The sequence below is a fragment of the Rattus norvegicus genome, chromosome 2 (assembly GCF_036323735.1).
Source record: "Rattus norvegicus strain BN/NHsdMcwi chromosome 2, GRCr8, whole genome shotgun sequence".
Classification (NCBI taxonomy): Eukaryota; Metazoa; Chordata; class Mammalia; order Rodentia; family Muridae; genus Rattus; species Rattus norvegicus.
This window is the reverse complement of record NC_086020.1, coordinates 122,738,788-122,746,665: the sequence shown is the minus strand read 5'-3', so window position 1 is coordinate 122,746,665 and position 7,878 is coordinate 122,738,788.

The following is a 7,878-nucleotide window of genomic DNA, read 5'->3' as shown; positions in this document are numbered from 1 at the left end:
TGCTTGTATCTACGGCTCCTTGTCTCTTCCTTTGGTTTTCTATATCCAGGGTTGTTTCCATGTGTTCTTTCTTGATTGCTTCTATTTCCATTTTTAATTCCTTCAATTGTTTGATTGTGTTTTCCTGGAATTCTTTCAGGGATTTTTGTGATTCTTCTCTATAGGCTTCTACTTGTTTATTTATGTTTTCCTCGAATTCTTTCAGGGATTTTTGTGATTCCTATCTGGAGGCTTCTACTTGTTTATTTATGTTTTCCTGTGTTTCTCTAAGGGAGTTCTTCATGTCTTTCTTGATGTCCTCCAGCATCATGATCAAATATGATTTTGAAACTAGATCTTGCTTCTCTGGTGTGTTTGGATCTTCTGTGTTTGCTTTGGTGGGAGAATTGGGCTCCGATGGTGCCATGTAGTCTTGGTTTCTGTTGCTTCGGTTCCTGTGCTTGCCTCTCACCATCAGATTATCTCTAGTGTTACTTTGTTCTGCTATTTCTGACAGTGGCTAGACTGTCCTATAAGCCTGTGTGTCAGGAGTGCTGTAGACCTGTTTTCCTGTTTTCTTTCAGCCAGTTATGGGGACTGAGTGTTCTGATTTCAGGCCTGTAGTTTTTCCTATCTACAGGTCTTCAGCTGTTCCTGTCGCCTGTGTCTTGAGTTCACCAGGCAGGTCGCTTGGAGCTGGAAGGTTTGTCTTACCTGCGGTCCCAAGGCTCAAGTTTGCTCGTGGGGTGTTGCTCTTCACGACGGCAGCAACCAGGAAGATTTGCACCGCCCTTTCCGGGAGCTTTCGTGCACCAGGGTTCCAGATGGCGTTTGGTGTTTTCCTCTGGAGTCAGAGATGTGGGCCGAGTGTAGACTCTTCTGGTTTCCCAGGCGTGTCTGCCTCTCTGAAGGTTTAGCTCTCCCTCCCTTGGGATTTGAGTGCAGAGAGCTGTTTATCCATTCGGTCCCTTCAGGTTCCCTTAAATAATCTTTTAAAAACAAAAAGAAGGCCACACATAAATGTTGTCCTCATCCCTCATCAAGGAAATGTCTCTTCCAGACAGATGGAGACCACTGCAGAAAACCACAGTCAATCACAGCGCAGAGAACACGCCCAAACCTAAGGAACACTGCAGAAGCAGAGGAAGGAGCCTGTAAAAGCCAGAGTGTCGGAGAGTTTGCTGGGAGACTGTGTCTCACACTAATGTCAGAGACCACATCGATAAACCCTAACCTAAACAGATGCCTAAGCATGAGCTGAACAAGGAAAAAGAGCAGCAGGCATGCTAGCCTGGATGAGAAAAGGACCTCGAGGCTCCACACCCACAGAAAGAACTATGGGCCACTGAAGAATGCTACCAGCTGGAGAAAGTTTCCCCCGGGGAAGAACACACCCATTCGTTATCTAGTCCCAAATGGTCAGCCTTGAGAACATACATATAAAATAACAACATACAGACTGAGCAGGTTTGATGTAGAGCTATGTATGCACAACCATGTATACATGTAAAAACAATTTGTGAAAGAAAGAGAGGCCATGAATTTGAAAGACAGCAAGGAGGGGAAGATGAGGGGCATTGGGGTAGGAAAAGGAAAGGGAGAAATGATGTAATTATAATCTCAAGAATTAAAAAAAAGTATTTAATCCAATAAATATTTTTTAAAGGAAGTCTTAAGCCCTCTGAGGAAATTTCCAATGGACTTCGAAGCTCTCAAATAACCGGGAAATGTTTCATGACTTTCCACAGCTTACCATTTGGACAGCAGATTCACTGGCTCAGCTCACTTTCTCTTTTCTGGAATGAAAACAAAACAGGTTTATTTGTTCATTTGTATGTCAGTGTGGGAAGGGCAAGGCCTGAGAGTGGGGTCGGAAGACAACTGAGTCTGCTCTCTCTTTCCAACCTGTGGGTCCTGAGGATTCAACTCGGGCCATCAGACTGGGCAGCAAGCCTCTCCATCCACTGGGCCACCTCCTGCCCTTTTATTTCAACAACTAATCTCCTAGATTTAAAGTAAAATCTCCTTATGGATAGCTTAAGTTTCCAACAAGCTGGCCTCCATCACTCTGCTTAATAATTAAATGCCTAATAACAACCCACCCTCTATAAGGAGCCCAATATCTCCATACAGAGCGTGCAGCACTCCTCTGTCACCTGCCTTCGTAGCCTCTGGTGTTCTCCATGGCTCTGTTTCCTTTTGTGTCTCTGGTGGCTGCCACTCACAGACCAACACAACTGGAAACGTTTTGGTGTGTGGTAATTGGTGTTTGTCCAAACATTGTGAACTAATAAGGCACGGGAGACACGGATGCTTTAACAAGGCAAAGTCAAGGGAATGAATGGCGTTCTGAGTGGATGATTTCAAGCCCACACCCAGGCAGAGCTAACTTACAGCTTTTCTTCCTCACAACGATACTATAAATAAAGCACAGACATTTCTGCTCTCCTGTAATCCCTTCCATTGTGCGGTTTTGTGTGCAATCTCACGCAGTTGGTGTGGTCCACACGGCAAGCTCCCGAGAGGCAGGAACTGGCTGCAGGGCCACCTGTTGGCCTCACATAAACCAAGGGACCTGGAAGACCTCACATGTCCACAGTAAGTGAATAACTAAAGTATAAGAAACTAAGTCTTCGTAAAGAAAAAAAATTGGAAATTTAAAGTTAAAATGTAACAAATGTGCCCTAAAATTGGAAGAAAAGCATAAGTCGCCATCCACTTAAATACCTCTCTCTTCTTTTCTTTTGTTTACACTTAGCAAAAAGAAAAAGAAAGACTACCTATGAGGTGTATCCTGGACCTTTCAAAGAATATAGCTATCTGAAGATGAGGTATGAGCAGACAATCATTGGGAGCAAAAACATTGCAATTGGTGTGCGGCGTTCTCAGCTAGAGTGACAGGTGTGTTTGAACCAAGACAGGGCATGACTGGGCTGCCTCTCATCAGATTCCTCACCTATATAAACAACCCTAAGACACAGACAGCACTGCATGTTTTCTTAGTTTCTTGGAATTTACATAAATATACATCTGTTGTAAGAAAGAAAGATTAAGCATCACCTCCAGGCCATGCTTCATTCAACTGCCTTTACTCATTTCTGTTCAGACCTTTATAGGTCGCCCTGAGTACACAGAGCTGGAGGAGTGTGTGGGAGTGAGCTGTGAGCACAAGGCTACCTGGCAGGCAGCCACCTCGCCATTCATCTGCTCATAACACAAGCTAATGAGCATGCCTGACTTCAAACAGATAATGAGAAGTCGACATACTCAGAACACAATGGAAGACGGTGGTGTGGGAAGTGTTTAATCTGTCCTTCTGCCTCTGCTCCGGACTCTTGAGACTGCTCATATCGTAGAGCAGAGGGAGTGCCTTGAATGCACAATCCTGGCTTCAGAACCCATGGCCAGATAAAATTAGCTGTGGGGGCGATGCTGCAGACCTATAATCCCAGATTTGGAGTGGTAAAGGCAAGAGGATTGGGAGCCATTCTTGTCTGCATAGGAGTTTGAGGCCAGCCTGGATTACATAAGATTTTGTATGTAGTGGTGGTGGTGCTGGTGGTGGTGATGATGATGATGATTGATTGATTGATAATAAATAAACATTTTTAAAAAGATAAACTTTTTCTGAGCCAAAGAAGACTACATTATCAGCAATAAATCCAGCTCTGTCTATGGACTATAAAATGAAAGTAACTGCCTCCTTTTTTTCTTTCTTTTTTTGTTTTTCGTAGCTGGGGACCGAACCCAGGGCCTTGAGCTTGCTAGGCAAGCACTCTACCACTGAGCTAAATCCCCAACCCCAATAACTGCCTTCTTAATACTGAATAGCTGAATAGAATTGGTAAGATACTCTGTGTGTGTGTGTGTGTGTGTGTGTGTGTGTGTGTGTGTGTGTGTGTGTGCATGTGTGTGTGGTCACATGTGCACTTCCCTTAGGTGATCCCACAAAGGCTGATATGGAAGATTTTTATAACATAAAAGTGGGTAAAAAACATCAATGTCTATGCTATTCTATAGATTCTGTACTCATCATTCATGACTGGAGATTTTAATCTGTCACTGACTGACAAAAGAACTGGCTGTTCATGGATCCAGTTTTTCTGCCCAATAAATGAGATACTCCTTTGCCAAAATCTTTTTCTTAACAAGGGTGACAAAACAAGAAAGTTTAAAGGGAAAAAATTACAGAAAATTTTGCTCAAGAATTTGGGAATTAAAGAAACAAAATAAAACAAAATTCATTTATCCAAGTGTGTTGATGGCAGACTTTTATTACCACTACTCGGGAGGCAAAGGCAGATGGGTTTTTGTGATCTTGAGGCCAGCCTGATCTACATTGGGAATTCTAGGTCATCCAGAACTACATAGTGAGACTCTGTCTCAAACAATTAATCAATTATTAATTAACTTTTTTTAATTCCAGAAAACACCCATAGATTCCAAGTGAGCATGTGTTCCCTGAGAAGTTTTCCATTACAAAGAGAACACTAGATGGTATATTGTCACCATCGCCACCTGGCCTAGTCCTCAAAGCTGGCTGTCATAACTGACAGGGAAGCCTGCAGGGTGTCAGTGGTATTTCCAGGATTCTGTGATTATTAAAAAGCTATAAACTTTGCCTGTTCAAACCACACTCAGGGAGGCACCTGCTTCTTCAGCTGCAGGTCTGTATGTCAGAGAATAATCAACTTTTTAGATAGATACCCATGAGCCGTTTTCCAAGTGGGCTATCATTCCTGATTCCACCCAGCACCCCACCCCAGGGGAGGGTTAGTGTGCTTCCAATGTGGTCCTCATAGCACTGGGGCATTGTATAGTACTTACACAATCCTAATGACAGTGACCATTCCCTCGATGTCCATGTCTGCCCTACAGAAAACTCCCTTGAACTATCTTCTGTTTCAAGGAACACTTATTTGCATATAAATGTGTCTATAGATCTTTCTTGAGGACACAGGATTGTTGCTTTTATTTTAGCAGTTGTATGTGTGAAGCTATTTTAACCACATTTCTTTTGTTCCTTTTGAGGAATATAAGCATTTAATTTTAATGGATATCAATTATTGATATTTTCATTAGCCATTCCTTTAATGTTTAAGAAATCCAACCCATGGTCTAAGAGATAATATTATGTATGCTCTTTTATTTTAATGAGGCTTATGTTTTTGCTTTGTATCTAGTATGATCCACTATAGGTTGAATTTCTGATATGGTGGACAGTAAGGGTCAAGGTCACTGTTGTGCAGTAAAGTAGTTGTCTCAGCACACACACTGCTCCCCTCAGCCTTGGCTTTCACTTCTCCAATCATCAATTGATCAGTGATCACCCAGTCTTGATTCTGTCATTTTGCACCTTTGACCTATATATTGGTTTTACATTAGTTTCTTTGGACAGCTTTGTAGAAGAAACTTCCACTATGCTTCTAAATTACTAGTCTTGTTTTGGCATTAGCTCTAGATTCAGTATAGATGAGAGTAAAAATAATTTTCTGAAGGCATATATACTACATTTTCTGAGCAACAGCTCCCTGCTACCCTAAAATGAAAATCCCTTTTGTTATATTACTTAACAAATTACATTTTGTATTTATTCTGCCTTTTCATGCATTTACTTGGAAACTTCCTATTGCTTCCAGAACAACCATGAGATAAAGTTAAACATCTGGAAATGAGAATAGAAAGACAAAACAACTGTGGATGCACAGATCTGTCTCATTTCCATATGAGAGATACTTTTAACAAGGGAAGTTACAAAGAAAGAAAGGAAGAAAGAAAGGAAGGAAGGAAGGAAGGAAGGAAGGAAGGAAGGAAGGAAGGAAGAAAGGAAGGAAGGAAGGAAGAAAATGAATCCTAACAGCAAGAGAAAAATAATTTTAATATGTTGCTGAGAGATTGTTCTTGTGATATTTTGGTGAAGAGTGTGGCTGCTTTTTGCCATTGTCTAAGGAGTCTGCCTGGGGCTAAGATGAAAAAGTTGAGATTAATTGCATTGGCAAAGGAAATTTCAAAACAGCGTCAATAGACTCTGTCCTGTAGTTCACTTTTATGAAGAGCGTTTTGATGAAACAGCAAGCTTAGAAAGGAAAAATACAAAATGTATGGTTCAAGAGTTAAAGGGACACTAGGAAGGAGACTAGAGCTAATCCTGTGTTCAAGGATATAAGCATACTAACAATATTAAATGGAATTAAGGGAATGGTTACCTTGGGGCAAGATTCCACCCACCTCAATTTCTATCTTGTTAAAAGGAATTAAAAGAAAGCTTAGGTCCAGGCATGGTGGTACATGCCTTTAACCTCAGCACTTAGGAGACAGAGGCAAACAGATCTCTGAGTTCAAGGACAGCCTGGTCTACAGAGGAAGTTCCAGGACAGCCAAACTTAGGCAGTGAAGAAAACCATGGTAAAAAGAAAGCTGGAAAAGATATTATTGGGTGAGGGGGCCATGTTCCAGTCCCAGCAAGCAGAAGAACATGGCAGCTTTGGTAGCTTTGGACTTCAGAATCAAGGTTGGAATTTCCCTCCACAACCTAAGGAGAGCTGCTGAGGCCAGATATATGGCAGGAGTATTTCTGCAAGGATGTCTAGAAATGCCATTGCATGGAGCTGTGAGGATGAAGCCTGAATTGCCTCTAAGACCGCAAGATGTTTGAGATGCCAGAGCCATGGGACTCCTGCTAAGAAAAGCTGCTAACAGAGTGAAACCAGCATAAGAATAGAAATGTGTTGCAGCCAACAAAGCTAAAAGAAGTTGGAGATCTAAAGAGTTTTCACATCAGATATGGAGATGCAGTATTTGAATTTGCTCAGCTAGTTTTTGGTCTTGCTTTGGTCCAGTAGTGCTTCCTCACTATGCTCCCTTTCCTACAATTTGAAAAAGTAATGTATATCCTATGCCATTTAATGTTGGAAGTATGTGATCTGGTTTTTTTCTTTTATTTATTTTGCTTTTATAGGGGATTACAGTTAAGAGATTGCATGAATCTCAGAAAGGATTTTAAACAATGTTGAGACTGTTATAGACTATTGGGACTTTTGAAATTGAACTACATGCACTCTGCACTAGGTTATGCCTACAAGTCTATGGGAGCCAGGGAATGAAATATGGTACTTTAAGTAGGCAGGATCCCCCCTCATCCAAAGACTCGTGTGTTCCAATGCTTGGCCCCTAGGGGATGAGAAGATTAGGAGGTGTGGCCTTTTTAGAGTCGGTGTGGCCTTGGTTGTGGAAGTGTGTCACTGTGGAGATGGGCTTTGAGCTAATGTATGCTCAAGGTATGCCCAGTACCACAGTCCCCTTCTGCTACCTGCAGATTGAGATTTTGAAGTCTCAGCTCCTTCTTCAACACCATGGACACTGCTGTGCTTCCCACCATCATGATAATGGAGCAAACCTCTGAAACTGTAAGCAAACCCCAATTAAACCTTAGTCATGGTGTCTCTTCACACAAATAAAATTCAAACTAAGAGAGCACCCCAAAATCCCATCAGACACACTACTGGACTTAAGGGTTTGTCAGTCACCAGCACCATAAGCTGTTCAAGCCAGAAGATCAGAAAGAAAACAAAAACCAAGGGGAAAACATACCATCTAACTGAGATAAACTCAGAAAACAGCATTTAAATCTATAGTTACCCAAAACCCAGATGCTTAGAGGCCAGCATAAGAATAAACAACAACAGCCAGGCTAATATGTCACCATAAGATCAAAGCTGCAACTGAAAGCCCTAGATAACCCAACACTGTTGAGGCACAAGAAAATTGCATGATATATAATCTTATGAAAATGATAGAGGCCTTTAAAGAAGAAATTAATAAAATCCCCTAAGGAAAGACAGGAAAACACAAACAATGGGGGGAAATAAATAAATCTCTTAAAGAAAGCCCAGAAAAAAC